The sequence below is a fragment of the Moschus berezovskii genome, chromosome 10 (assembly GCF_049115385.1).
Source record: "Moschus berezovskii isolate FMDL1 chromosome 10, NW_MosBer_1.0, whole genome shotgun sequence".
Lineage (NCBI taxonomy): Eukaryota > Metazoa > Chordata > Mammalia > Artiodactyla > Moschidae > Moschus > Moschus berezovskii.
This window is the reverse complement of record NC_142469.1, coordinates 92,205,850-92,220,431: the sequence shown is the minus strand read 5'-3', so window position 1 is coordinate 92,220,431 and position 14,582 is coordinate 92,205,850. Positions and strand designations below refer to the sequence as shown.

The 14,582-nt window shown below is 41.2% G+C and overlaps 1 pseudogene; it reads left to right on the top strand.

Annotated features, from left to right (window-relative positions):
* Positions 1–2,887: 2,887 nt before the first annotated feature.
* Positions 2,888–3,174, top strand: LOC148776354 (anaphase-promoting complex subunit 13 pseudogene; annotated as a pseudogene).
* Positions 3,175–14,582: the final 11,408 nt, after the last annotated feature.

Here is a 14,582-nt window from a genome sequence, read left to right as displayed (position 1 = left end):
GGTTCAATCCCTGGTTGGCAGCTAAGATTCTTCGAGGCCAAAAACCCAAAACATAAACAACAGAAGCAATACTATAACAAATTCAATGTGCCTGTGTGTGCCATCGCTTCAGTCATGTGCAACTCTTTGCAACCCTATGGACTAGAGCCTGCCAGGCTCCTCAGTCCATGGGATTCTCTGAGCAAGAATACTGGAGTGGGTTGCCATGCCCTCCCTCCAGGGGATCTTCCTGACCCAGGGATCGAAGCCACATCTCCTGCATTAGCAGATGGATTCTTTACCACTGAGCCACTGGGGAAACCCCAACAAATTTCAAAAAGACTAAAAACAGTCCACATCTTAAAAAATGACACACCTTCCAGCAACAATGCTGCTTCTACACCTGGTTCAACCACTGAGCCCTTGAAGGCTTTCCATATCTCTAGGACACTCTGCCTTTGTTCAGTCTAACAGAACTCTAATATCTGTATGTTGCGGGAATGTCTTGCCCTTGAAACAAAAATTCATGAGGTGCTAAAGACAACCATTCAGAGGTGTCTGCAAAGGACACGTATTAGCAGCCTTTCTATTTCTTTCTGTACCCTTCTTGCACTTAGTTCAGCAGGCTAGAAAACCATGGGAAGAATTGTTTTTACTGTAAAGCAACCTTCAGAGACATTCGAAGACTTCACATGCAAGGCTTAATTTAGGGTTTCCCCACACATACTCAGGCTTCCCTGGTGGCTCAGCTGGTAAAGAATCTGCCTTCAATGTGGGAGATCTTCATTCAGTCCCTGGGTTCTGAAGACCCCTTGAAGAAGGGAACTGCTACCCACCCACTCCAGCAATCTGGCCTGGAGAATTCCACAGACTATATAGTCCACGGGGTCGGAAAGAGTAGGACATGACTAAGAGACTTTCACTTTCACGCACACTCAGGCAACCTGGGTTCAATCCCTGGTTTGGCAAGATCCCCTGGAGAAGGGAATGGCTACCCATTCCAGTATTCTAGCCTGGAGAATCCCATGGACAGAGGAGTCTGGAGGGCTACAGTCCATGGGTTCACAAAAAGTCAGGCACCAATGAGCAACTAACACTTTCACTTTCATGCTCTCACTTCATACTTTATCACTGGAGAAGGAAATGGCAACCCACTCCAGTATTCTTGTCTGAAGAATCCCATGGACAGAGGAGCCTGCTGGGCCATGGTCCAGAGTCAGACACAACTGAAGTGATCAGAGACAGCCTGCGGGGGAGAAGGAGGTGTGCACCGGTCATTGGTGTCTTCCTTTCAGTGCTCAGCTAAGTCGACAATAAACAAACCACTTTTCAGAAAAAAATTACCTCTTCCAACATACTAAATGATACCCTGGTGGTATGTGTTAACTTCTGTCACTGTAAGAATGAATTTACTTTATACAGTAAGCAATCTAAATTTTGAGAGTAATTTGGTTAAAGCCAATGATTAAAGCCGATACTTTTCAAAAGGTGGGGCTTTCTCTCATGGACTACACTACAAATGGAATCTTAAAGCTAGGACTTTTTCTTTTTTTTTACTCCAGATACTGTTTAGAAGATGACAGCTATGATTTCCTATTATCGAGTAGTTAATGAAAAGGAAATGATGCTGATATCTTGGTGGCCTATCAAAAGACTTTTGCTGGTTACTATTCATTGCGAGAAACATGAGTTTATTGAGGTACAAGCCAGGAGGGCCTGGAGATGAAGGAGAATGGACATTCTGTCAGTGATTCTTGAGCAAACAAACACTGGGGAACCATCGAGCCAGTTCTAATAGAAAGGCGGATCATCTGAGTCCTGGCCAGAATACATTCATCACTGCTCCATCTCATATAAGCGCAGCCACTTGACCTCAATGTCAGAGGAGAACTTGGCTGGACTTCAGGGACCCATAAGAGATTGTAACTGTCCAACTAGGAAGGCATAAAACCTGGGAAATGAATATGCTCCCTGGGGTGTCATCAGCACCAGTGGGAAAGACCAGATGTAGCTTTTGGAAGGAAATCCAATCAAGGGTACACTTCAGGTTCTCTGGAAGAGGAATATCATTCCTCATTCACTCATTCCATAATTCACCAATATTTGTCAAGCATTTATTTTGTGATAGGTACTGTACTAGGCCGTAAGACTACAGAGATGAGTGAGATAAAGACATTTAGCAGGGCTGTGTCATAAAAGGACCTTACCGGTTGAAATAAGAAATTTGGATTGTAGTCTAAATGTAGAGGAAATCATGAAGTGCAGTGGAAATCAGTGGCTAAGACTCCACACTCCTGACATAGTGCCCTGAGTTCGATCCCCGGTCAGGGAACTAGATTCCACAGGCTGAAACTAAAGATGTCACATGCCACTACTACAGATCAAAGATCTGCACAGCCAAATAAGTAAACAGTCATTAAAAAAATAATTCAGAAGAGGGAAGAAGTGAAGAAGAGAGGAAAGGAGAGGAAGAAAGAGAAAGAGATGAGCTCCTTTATTACCCAGCTTACCCTTATGGTTCATTCCTTTGTCATAATTATTTCTTAAGCTAGGAAGGATACAGAATTAGCCCTGAATTTTGGGGGCAACCAGCCAGTACTCAACACTCAATGGAACCTTGAGCAAGTCACCTAACACCCAAACACCCTTGGATCACAGACAATCTGTGATCTCTTCCACTGGTTTACTTCTTCCTGTTTCTGTTGGCTTGTGCATGAATCTTCACTGATTATTTTTCTTCGAACACATAGAAAAAAATTTTAAACATTATAGCTTTCTCACATCAAGAAAGCTCGCAACTTCTCCAAAAGATCAAGGACAGCAAACACAGAGTCTGAAAAATACAGTCCATGAACAGGTGTTGTGAAAAAAATTAAGAGTATCGAACACAAATATGTTACCCATAAAAATGCAACATCCTGAAGGAGGTGGGCACCACACTGGACCCAGTATGGATTTGGCAAGATTAAAACTACAGGAGAAGGACACTGAGGCACTGAGAGACGGAAGGATCCTGGATTTGACTGATGATACTTGGTGAGAAGACAAGCTGCCTTGTGAGAATGTGCAATACCACTGAATGAGCTCCCTGAACCCGAACGGGAGAACAGCGGCACCACAGAATTTGATAAAGGACAAGAAATGAAGTGGACCGACTTGGCCTTACAGAGTCTCCATGAGAATGTTCCCCCATAGGAAAACTGATGTTTGGCTCTTTGTTCACAAACAGATTTCTTTCTTAAAGGCAACATCCTGGGTGTTACAAGCTCTGCATTGTGATTCAGAAGGTCTGAACACTGGTTTCATTTCTGTTACCAATTTATGATTTTGGAGAAAAGTGCTTAGTATTCCAGATGGTCTGAAAAACAGTTTATAAAAATGAGTTATGATTATCTATAGGGACCAGCAATCTGTTCCAACCCTATCCTTCTGGGAAGGGTGGAGTAGAAATACCAGTGAGTTGGGAGATCAGGTGAATCACTTTTAGTCTCTGGGCTTAGTTTCTCATGTGTAGAATGAGGAAAGTTGGATGTGAGTCACTGTGTTTAAAAGCCTAGGACCCTGGGTTATAGGAGATTAAATGAGCATAACATATTTTCTCTCCTTTGGATGCACAGTGATGGTAGTTTTCAAATCTTCCACACATAGATTCCAATGTTGCCCAGGCACTGGGAGAAAGACAGAGAGGACCACTCGTGGTCATTCTGTAAATGATAGAGTTGGAGTGGCACAGCTCACTTCTGTTTCACTGGCAAGAATGTTGTTTCTGTAAATGGAAGGAGGGCTTTGTTGTTGCTGTTGTTCAGTCACTAAGTCATGTCCAACTCTTTGTGATACAATGGACTGCAGCATGCCAGGCTTCCCTGTCCTTCACTGTCTCCCGGAGTTTGCTCAAACTCTTATCCATTGTGTCTGTGATGCCATCCAACCATCTCATCCTCTGTCACCCCCTTCTCTTCTTGCCCTCAATCTTTCCCAGAATCAGCGTCTTTTCCAATGAGTCGGCTTTTCGCATCAGGTGGCCAAAGGATCGAAGCTTCAAATTTAGCATCAGTCCTTCCAATAAATATTCAGGGTTGGTGTCCTTTAGGACTGACTGGTTTGATCTCCTTGCAGTACAAGGGACTCTCAAGAGTCTTCTCCAGCACCACAGTTTGAAAGCATCAACTCTTCATTGGAAAGCTGGGATGTGTATAGTAGGAGGAGAAAAGCTTTTCGTAGATAGTTGTTGGTCTCTGCCACAAGACAGTGGGACAGACTTTAAGTGTGCCAACAATATATGTAAGCAAAAAGAATTTGACTACCTGAATGACAACTGGACTTAATGACTAGATTATAAAGGACAAAAAGGTACTGTTAACGATTACTATCATGTGATATTCTGAAAGACAAAACTATTCTGATTTTTTTTTAATCTAGCAAAGAAAAGAATAGTTAATAAAAGTCTCTCTGGTTGTATGCTGTAAAAAAAAAAAAAGTCTAAGACACAAGTAATATGCCCAGATAAAACTGATCAGTCATTTTCCTTCATCTCCTTGATGCTAGTCTGTTTGGGGGTTAGAGCAGAAATGGGTGGTTGACTCTGTAAAATTTAAAACCCCAGAAGTGTTTTCAAAATATAATTAAGCTGCGTGGTGGAAATCTTCCATTCAGAATCAAGGTACACTTAGAAGACACAAGATATAGAAGATAGCATTGTGCTTTAGTTCGATAAAATGGACAGGAAGTGTGATTGTGTACTTTAATAACCAGTATTCAAAAATTCTTACAATTTGCACTTTCTGATTAGATAAGAGAACTTTTCTAAAAATGTCCTTGTTGCTCCACTGATGTCTCTTGCATTTCTGTATGAAAATGCCTATTTCTTTGCTGCCACATACCAGAGATATGTCATGTCAACTTAAACTACGGTTGGTACAGAACTCAGAGTGAGCCCCCCTGGTGTTTGTTTAAATAGGGCTTTTGATTCACAAGCAATTAGCCATTCATGACACATGACACTGTAACTGATGTCATCAGAGCAGCTAATTAAGTGCACTTATGCACATGACATTCCATGATGCAAGAGACTCAGTACACAAACATATTTCCTCATTTTAGATTCCATAGACTTAATCATTGGGCTGGAATTCATCACAATCTGATTCTGAATTTGGCCACGACCCCTTCAAAGAACCTAAACTGCTTGTTTCCAAATTCAGCATTCCTAACCTTTTTTTTTTTTTTTAACTTTCTGCAATATTTCCTGTACCCTCAATTAAATAAATCAGCTCTGCTACAACCACTAGTTTAGACTGATGAACAAATATAGGCCAGTGAGTTTGTTTTGAGCTTACTTCTATTTCAGCATAAAACACAGGAAGTCTTGGGTAATGAGCAGCAGCTGAGAATAAGACCTGCCTGAGTTGATCAAGACTGCGATGAAGACGCACGGTGCTCATGTGTCAATGCCTCTGTTTACTCCTTCTGGGAAATGCAGAAGGGAGCATAGGGTCGGAGGAGAAGCCCAGGTGTGGGGATCAAGCAGAGGCACATTCAAATCCCCGGCCCACAACTCACAAGCTTCGAGACCTCTGACAGTGGGCTGAACCCTATGAAGCCCACCTTCCTCATCTGAAATGACAGATAACAATTCCCGCTTCAAAAACGCTGTCAGGAAGATTTAATGAGAAAAACTGGTACAATAAACAGTAAGCTCACTGCTAATGCCAGCCCTTTTCTCCTCATGATCCATGCCCACTTCTAGGACTTTCCACTGCTGTCAGCCTCCCTGCCTCTCTTCCTTCTATAGTTACTTCTTTCCACACTTGTTCTTACGCATTTTAGAGACTAGCTGAACACCATACATATAACAGGCACAAGACTCTTGTTTCTGCCCTTGTTTCTAGTAGGGTAGACAAGTAATGAGTACAGTAACTTTATCTTAAATGCCATCTGGGATCAGTGATGGCATTTCATTGGACCTTTATTTTTTTAATTTATTAGCTGTGCCTCATGGCATGTTGGATCTTAGTTCCACAACCACAGATGGAACCCTCACCCCCTGCACTGGAAGCATAGATTCTTAACGTCTGGACTATCAGGGGAGTCCCAATAATAAGCACTTTTAGTATTAATGCAAGGATAAGTACATGGCTGGTGTGTGGGTCAAGCACATGAAAGGAACATGTAATCCAGTTCCAGAGCAACAAAGCTTTGTTGTTGTTCAGTCACTCAGCTGTGTCTGAATCTGCGACTCCACGGACTGCAGCACGCCAGACTTCCCTGTCCTTCACTATCTCCCACAGTTTGCTCAAACTCATGTCCATCGAGTCAGGGATGCCATCCGATCAACTCATCCTCTCTCGCCCCATTCTCCTCATGCCTTCAGTCTTCCCCAGCATCAGGGTCTTTTCCCAATGAATTGGTTCTTCGCATCAGGTGGACAAAGTATTGAAGCTTCAGCTTCAGCATCGATACTTTCCATATATATTTGGGGTTGATTTCCTTTAGGATTGACTGGTTGATTTTATAGCGAGCAGTAGGGTATGAATGACAGAGGGCTGGTACACAGCAGGAACATTACATGCAAAATCCAGAGGCGAGAGAAAGTCTGGACCTGTAGGCAGTTCTAGCTGGCCAGAGGCAGGGCACAAAAAGTTCATGTGGGACATGAACTTAGAAGTAGGCAGAAGCCGGATTCTGAAGTACGTTATAGACCTTGTCGAGAAATTTAAACTTTATCTAGAGGGCAATTAGGGGCAACTGCAGGGTTTTAAGTGGGGAAGAGGCAGGATACAATGTGTGCTTTAGAAAGACACAGCAGGTGATGTAGGAATTAGTCAGGATAGCAAGGCCAGATACAAAGTTGTTGACGTTCTCCATGGAAAGGGATTGACAGGCAGAATCAGAGTAGGTCAGATTTTTAATTATCCCTTCTTGATACTGGGATTAGCCTGGGGACCTCTGTGAAGTTTCTACTTGGTCAAATAGTTTTACCATTTTTCCCACCTACCTGGGTATTAACTATAAGCACAAGTATTCGCTATTCTCACTTGTATATGTCCTCTGTGAGCCACGGTATGTAAGCTAGAGCTAGAGTCCAGCTTGCTTTGATGATAGCTGTGGATTTTGTCCCCTTCCTCACTGGCGACTAGTGTCTTCTTTCTGTGCCAGTAGACCTTTCTTGACAAAATTACCTTCAAACCAAACAGAACAACAAAAATATTCTAACCAACCCTCTAGAGAATCTATTGGACTACGGTTAAGTTTGTACATGCATATATAGAGGGGAAGGCTGTTTCATGAAATATAATCTCGCCACTGAAATGACCTTCCCTAACTACTGCTGCTATAACTTGGGAAGACCCATTAGTGTTTAATAAAACATGACACATGAATGCAGCTGAAGGGCAAAGTAGTTGAAGAATTCTAATATCTTAAAAAATGTGCCGACTCTGACAGTCTTATGAGAAACTAAGGCATTTTAGAAGCAATTACTCTAACTTACAATTTTACTAAACTTCAAATTAGAAGGAATTACACTTCGGAAGCACAAAATAAGAAAAAAAGAATCATACTTATTCATCTTGAAGAACTTGTAAATAAAAGAACTTTTTAAAAAGTTAGCAAGGGAAAGGCTTGCAGAAGTGATGTTTGGCATGTAGAATGGATGTTTAAAATGTTTAACCGATGCTTAAAAATGTTCTGTAGATCCATATAAATACAGTAACTGCTGGTTCTTCAGAGAGGAGCATGAATGAATAGCAGGAAGCATCATTTTAACACTGGCCATTTTTTAAATTATTTGGGTTCACAATATTTCTTTGCCAGAAAGCAATGAAGTGTGAAACCAATCCAATGAAACCAGATAGATTGGGACACCACTACTTCCATATTTTTACCAAGCATTCAACATGCAGACACCATCTGAAGCCTATAGTTCAAGATCATAAATCCTCCTGTGAGGCTCATTTGTTAGAATTTGGGCTCATTTATCATCCCAAAGGGACAACTGCAAAGGAAAACACAATTGAATACTGTCGATCCATAAAACCTCACATGTTTGCATTGACCTAATTTAAACAGAAAGAAACTCCTCTGTATTTTCTTCCAAATCTACCTCCGTGCCCACAAAGGCCTTGAGGATACAAATGAATTTCTAAAAATGTCTCCAGTTTTGTTCTCTTTTCTCATCTCTGATCATTTCCTGAAACTACCACTGTTGAGTGTCTAGTACACAACATTCAATATGGCAAGCACTTTATAAATAGGATCTTATCTAATTACAACAATATAATGAAGGATGCTGTATTAGCTTGCTAGGGCTGCACTAACAAAACAGTACAGACTGGATGGCTTGAAAAACAGATACTGTCTTATCATTTATCTTTCAACCTGTTTATACCGGTGTTGGAGAGCATTAGCTGCCTTGCAGTTGTGGAGGCCAGACATCTGGTACCAAGGGTTGGTTCCTTCTGCAGGTTGTGAGAGAAGGATCTGTCTGTTCCAGACTTCTCTTCTTGACTTGTCAATGGACATTTTCTCCCTATGTCTTCTCTCTGTCCACGTCTGTGTCCAAATTGCCTCTTCCTGGCAGCCCTGTGGTTAAGACTTCACCTTCCAATGCAGAGTGTGTGCGTTTGATCCCTGGTTTGGGAGCTAAGATCCTACATCCTTCATGGCCAAAAAAAAAAAAAACCCCATAAAATAGGAGCAATCTTGTAACACATTCAATAAAGACTTCAAAAATGGTCCACATTAAAAAAAAATTGTTTTTTATTTCCCTCTTCTTTTTTTTTGTGCCTAGATTTAACTTAAGTACCTCTGTAAACAGCCTGTCTGAAATACAGTCACTTTCAGAGGTACTAGGGTTAGGACTTCAACTGTGAATTTTGTCGGGGACACAAATCAGTCCCCAACATCAGTACTATATTCCCATTTTACAGATGAAGAATTTGACCTTGGAAGTTCCAAGGCCAGAAAGAGAGTAAGATGTGAAGTGACTATTCCCCTGGGTCTATCTGATTCCAGAAGCAAGCTCTTATTTGATATCCTGTGGGGCTTCCCTGCTGGCTCAAATGGTAAAGAATCTGCCTGCAATGCAGGAGATCCAGGTTCAATCCCTGGGTCGGGAAGATCCCCTGGAGAAAGAAATGGAAACACACTCCAGTATTCTTGGCTAGAGAATTCGATGGACAGAGGAGCCTGGCAGACTACAATCCATGGGGTCAGAAAGAGTCAGACGTGACTGAGCGGCTAACACTTCCAAACCCTCTTCAACTCAGACCCTACACCATATCTTATCCTATCCCCCACCATCCCTAGTCTTACCATAGGTATGAAAGAGCATCAGCTGATGAGCAATAGAGGAAAATATTTTTCTGACAGGGGTAATGGGTAGTGTAAACAAAGGCACTTTGAAAGCTTCCATTTATTATCTACTTAGCATGGGATGGTAATAAGCATCTTAGAATGAAAGAGAACTTGACCTTGCAATCTCGGATCTTTCAACTAATGATGGACAACACCCGTGCAAACAAGTTCAAAAGATAAATGGTAAAAGCTGAATAAATGTCTGTTATTAACTAGATAATGAAAGGATTTCCACTAAACGAGAGCAAAGAGATAAAGTGGAGCCAAAAGGAAGTGAAGGGTGTTTCATATTTAGATTAGGCTGGTCTGAAGGAAATCTGCGTCTCTCTTCCTGAGCACAACTGAGGGAAGGTTTCAGAAGCCTCTGAAGAAAACAGTTCAGTGTTTCCTCAGTTTATTTTGTGAAGCACACTACATTTTACATATTTTGCTCAGCACCTCAGCAATGTGTTACCATTACAGATTTTATAAACATGGTTCTGTTAGGTAGGGAAAAGGAGTCCAAACTGGCGGTGACTAAAAGACAAGGAAGGGGAAAGCCTGCGAAAATAGAACAGAGGAAGGTCAAAGGAGGGTCCAAGGACCGGAGTGAGGACTGCGGGTAGAACAGCACTCCTGACTAAGCCCAATTTCCATAGGACAGGCCCAGGGGGAAGAAAAAAACATATAAAGAGAGGAGCCAAAGCTCTCTCTCTCTCTCTGTGCGCTGGGGCGCTCTTCTCTTTGTGTCTTTGGGTCGATGTGGCCTCATGCCTCGAAGATGGATTTTCCTGCTATCTTCTAACTAAAATAGAGCTGTAACACTGATTTGTCTAAGAGCTATAACACAGTCCGTTCGAGACCTGACAGCTACAACACGGTCTGTCCAAGACCCAAGAGCTGTAACAAAGCTGAGGGGGCTTTAATGTCTGTCACTCCAAATCTTTGTTGTGACGAGACAAAGAACCGAGGAACATACACTCGCATGACAGTTCTAAACAAATGACATTCACAAAAAAATTTTAATTATTTAAGTCATAAATATGAAATCTAACACCGAATCTTACAAAAGTTTGATGGTATAGTAAAATATCAAAATTAGCTGAAGAGACATCTTGCTAAGTTTTTCCATCACTTAAAAGCATGTCAGAGAGGCTTCCCCGGTGGCTCAGTGGTAAAGAATCCATCTACCAAGGCAGGGGACGCAGGTTTGGTCCCCGATCTAAGAATATCCCACATGCTGCAGAGCAACTAAGCCCACGGCCCACAACTATTGATTCTGTGCTTTCCAGCTTGGGAGTCACAACCACTGAACCCAACCACCCTAAAGCTCATGTTCTACAAGGAAAAGTAGTGTCCCCCTGCCTTGCCACAACTAGAGAACAGCCTGCACAGTGACAAAGATCCAGTGCAGCCAAAAATAAATATACAAATATTTTTTGAAAAGCAAGTCAGAAGAAATCTGCAATATCTTTACTATCACATAAACAATAGAAAATAATTATTCTGAGCACCACATATGTGGAAACACCTTTCGAATGAGTAAACTTCAGTTAAAATCAAGTGATACCAACTTGATCACAAGTTTCTGGCTGAAATAGGCTTTAAATGAAATTTATGAATAGTGAAATGTTAGTCCATTTAGTGTGGGAAATTAATTAGGACAAAATTTTAAAAAAACCCTCTTGATCACACATCTTAACATCAAGGCTAACTAGTGTGACCCCTAAAGAGCAGTCTCACCCATGGAGTTGCCCAGAGGAGTATGAAGATGCAGAAGAAAGCATCCTTTTAGCATCATCCCCACGAGTTACCTTACATTGGATACTCTGATGTTAGCCTGTAGGTATAGGAAAAATCCATTTGAATATTGTTTCTTCCCCTTTCTTTCATAAAACTTGGTCAAAAAGTAAACATCTTGGGTCCAAGCGACAATCTTTACCAAACAGTAAAATTTCTTATAATAAAAAATTTGTCCAGAGAGTGTAGCTACACACACACATTTGAATGCACCACTCCAGTGTTCTTGCCTGGAGAATCCCAGGGACAGGGGAGCCTGGTGGGCTTCCGTCTATGGGGTCGCACAGAGTCGGACACGACTGAGGTGACTTAGCAGCAGCAGCAGCAAGCTTAAGAAATGGCTTCAAGCTGAAATATGTAAAGGAATATGTTACACAACTAAGGACTGAAAAAAAAAAAAAATCTAGAAACAGATGTCCAGAAGCCTGGTTTCCTTGGGTGGGACTATGTCCAGTAAAAAATTCAGCCCCACTGAAAAGCCTAACAATGGATTCTTATCTTTGGAAGCCATAGTGATGCCCTCAAACAGTAATGGACTGTCACTATTTCTTCTAATCCCACTGAAAAGCACAGTGACACAATTCCAATGCATATGTAAATAATTACTAAGCAGCAGATAATTATGCTCAAATCAATAGCTGGACAGCTGGGTTACTCTATGTCAAAACCCAGGCAATTCAATGAAAGCTCCCCTGAGGAATATTCTTGGTTGTTATGGTGAATTGTGCTGTTACTTTTGCATTTTGATTGATTAATACACAATGCAGCTTGGCATATTTTCTATTTGGCATGCAAAATGCTGGTAACACATGAGAAGACATAGTTGAATCCTCTTACTATTTCTTAATGAAATTTTTCTTTAATCTTTCAGAAACACAGCAAAATATTAGGTTTTGTGCATTTAAAATGTCTTCACCTCAAAAATCTAAAAATAATATGCTGGCCTAAAGTAGGATGACTATGGAAATTGACAGATCAAGAGAGTTCAAGCAAAGTATTCTTTTTTATAATATCAAAGAAAGAAGTTGCTAGTAATTCTTGGAGAGGTAAAAATCTGACACTATAACATATACAGTTCATTTTAGAGATTTCTCTACTAGTTCTATATGCATTCACAATGGATATTTATGTATCCTCAATGGGGAGAGTACATAAAATGTTTGTTCACCTTCAAAGGGAATGCATTTTCTACAGAAGAAAAATGAGAACATTCAGAACATTAAAACATACTTCCTTGGGTAGCAGTGGAATCCAATTTTTATTCGAGTTTCCTTACTCTGTCTTACAAGGTTTGCCTCAACCTTACTAGTCTAGTGGGGAGAATCCTAACCTCTTTTAAATGCCAGTGTTCCAATCTTCCTATTCTAAATCACTGCTCACAATCCCCATCTTATCCTCTCAGTGCCAATAGCCATACTTACTGGTGACAAAATGTGGTGTCTTGTGCTGGGTGCCCTGTGGGGATGACGATTTCATTTAACTGATGTGCTATCTCAACAAGACTGGTAATGTGATTCAGGGAGGTGACCTGAGCTCTACCAGCGCGTCCCTAAAGAAGAACAGGACAGATTCAACCAAGTACTTTTGGTTTCTTGTCCATGAACAATTACACTGATTTTCAGTCCTATGATAATGTGAATGACCATACTCCCTAGGCACTACTGACCACTGGATTTTATTATTTCATCCTGTCTCTCTTTTTGATTAGATTTACTTACTTTAATTGCAGGCTAATTACTTTACAATACAGTGGTGGTTTTTGCCATACATTGACATGAATCAGCCACGGGTGTACATGTGTCCCCCCCCCGTCCAAACCCCCCTCCCACCTTCCTTCCCAACCCACCCCTCTGGGGTGTCCCAGTGCACTGGCTTTGAGGGCCCTGTTTCATGCATCGAACTTGGACTGGTCATCTATTTCACATAACACAAAGCTTTCTTCCCTCTCCATTGGCTTCCTCATGGGCCTCATGTCTTTTAATTCTTATTATTGTCAAACTTGAAGGGATCTGGTTATCTTTATCCCAAGGCCGTCATCACACAGGAAAACAATGTATTTTCCAACCTTCTCCACCCTACACCCCCTTAACTTGTCACAGCCCATTGTTCTGATTTGCATTGGAAATATAATTTGTAATTGCCTACAAATTAACTATAGAATTTAAATTTCTCTTCCGGGATTACTAGAGTAATCCAATCTATTTTGCTTCAGTTTCAACTTGACATGAGTATTTCAATGTAATTTTTTTCATTAAAGAGATGATGAGTGAAGAATATAAATTAATGAAGTCATGCCTAATAAAATGAGAAGGGTTTGGACAATGATTAGTAGTAGAAATTTTTTTCCCCAGAAAATTAGATATACAGAGTTTCTGTGTTCTTCTTTTTGTAAGCAAGAGCCTCTGCTATCTGGTGGTCCCTCTGGTAAAATATTAAAACTAAGCTCTTCCTCAAGAGTTGAATAAAAGGTAGAAAAGCCATAAACACATAGGTATGTTTTCAGGTATTAAAATTTCAGAGGGGATTTACATCTTCTTACACCAGCACTGCCCACGTGATGCTTTCTATCTCAGCCTCATCATAGTGAAGGCAGGAATGTTCCCTTGGAATGTGTTTACCATCCTGGTCACTGTGTGTGAAAGTTTTCAACTCCTCTGAGCTACGGTAAAAGCACCATTTTTTTAAAAAAGTGATTTTGAAAGACTAAAAATGTCACTTGGAAATAAAGGGGGGCAGGGTTTGCACACAGAAATCGGTCAGAGAACACAGTGGTTGGAGAAGGAGGAGCTATAAATACAGCCACCTACACGCCACTGATCTCAGAGGGGCAGGCTCCTGCACACATGGGCTTCATAATACCAGACGGTCTATTTGTTCACAATATTAAAGGGCATCTAGTATTAGCTACAGTAAGGGATCAAAGTTGACTGAAGAATGGGCACAAAAGGCTGCATCTGAAGATGGCCTGTCACTCAGGAGTGTGGCACTCCTAGGCCTTCCTGTTGACCCCTGGCTTACAGAAGGAAGCACCATCCTTTATCCTTCTGTAGTATCACTAGATGGTACCGCTTAAGGCATTTCCTTGGCGATGCTGTGTGGGCTCCAGCTGAGCAAAGGAGATTCTGACTCGGATTTTGTGGTTCACATCTCTTGCCTATCACATCTCTCAAATAAAACAAATAGGAGGAGGACAGAATAACCAGGCAATATGTAAACCAAGGTCTCCCGTGCTATGAGGTTCTGCTTGACTAACATGTATTTGTGTGTGGAAATGTGCTCCATCTTTAACTAACATCTTTAACAGTAGGGTACTGTTTTAGCTAGGCAGACAATTCAAAGAATTGAAATGCAGTCTTTCAAAGCCAAATCTAAGATTAAATATTCAAAGTATGAACCAACAGACAAGCCATTGTAACACACTATGGGTAGAAACACAAAACTGAAAGGACCAGAGTTTCCTTAAGATCCTT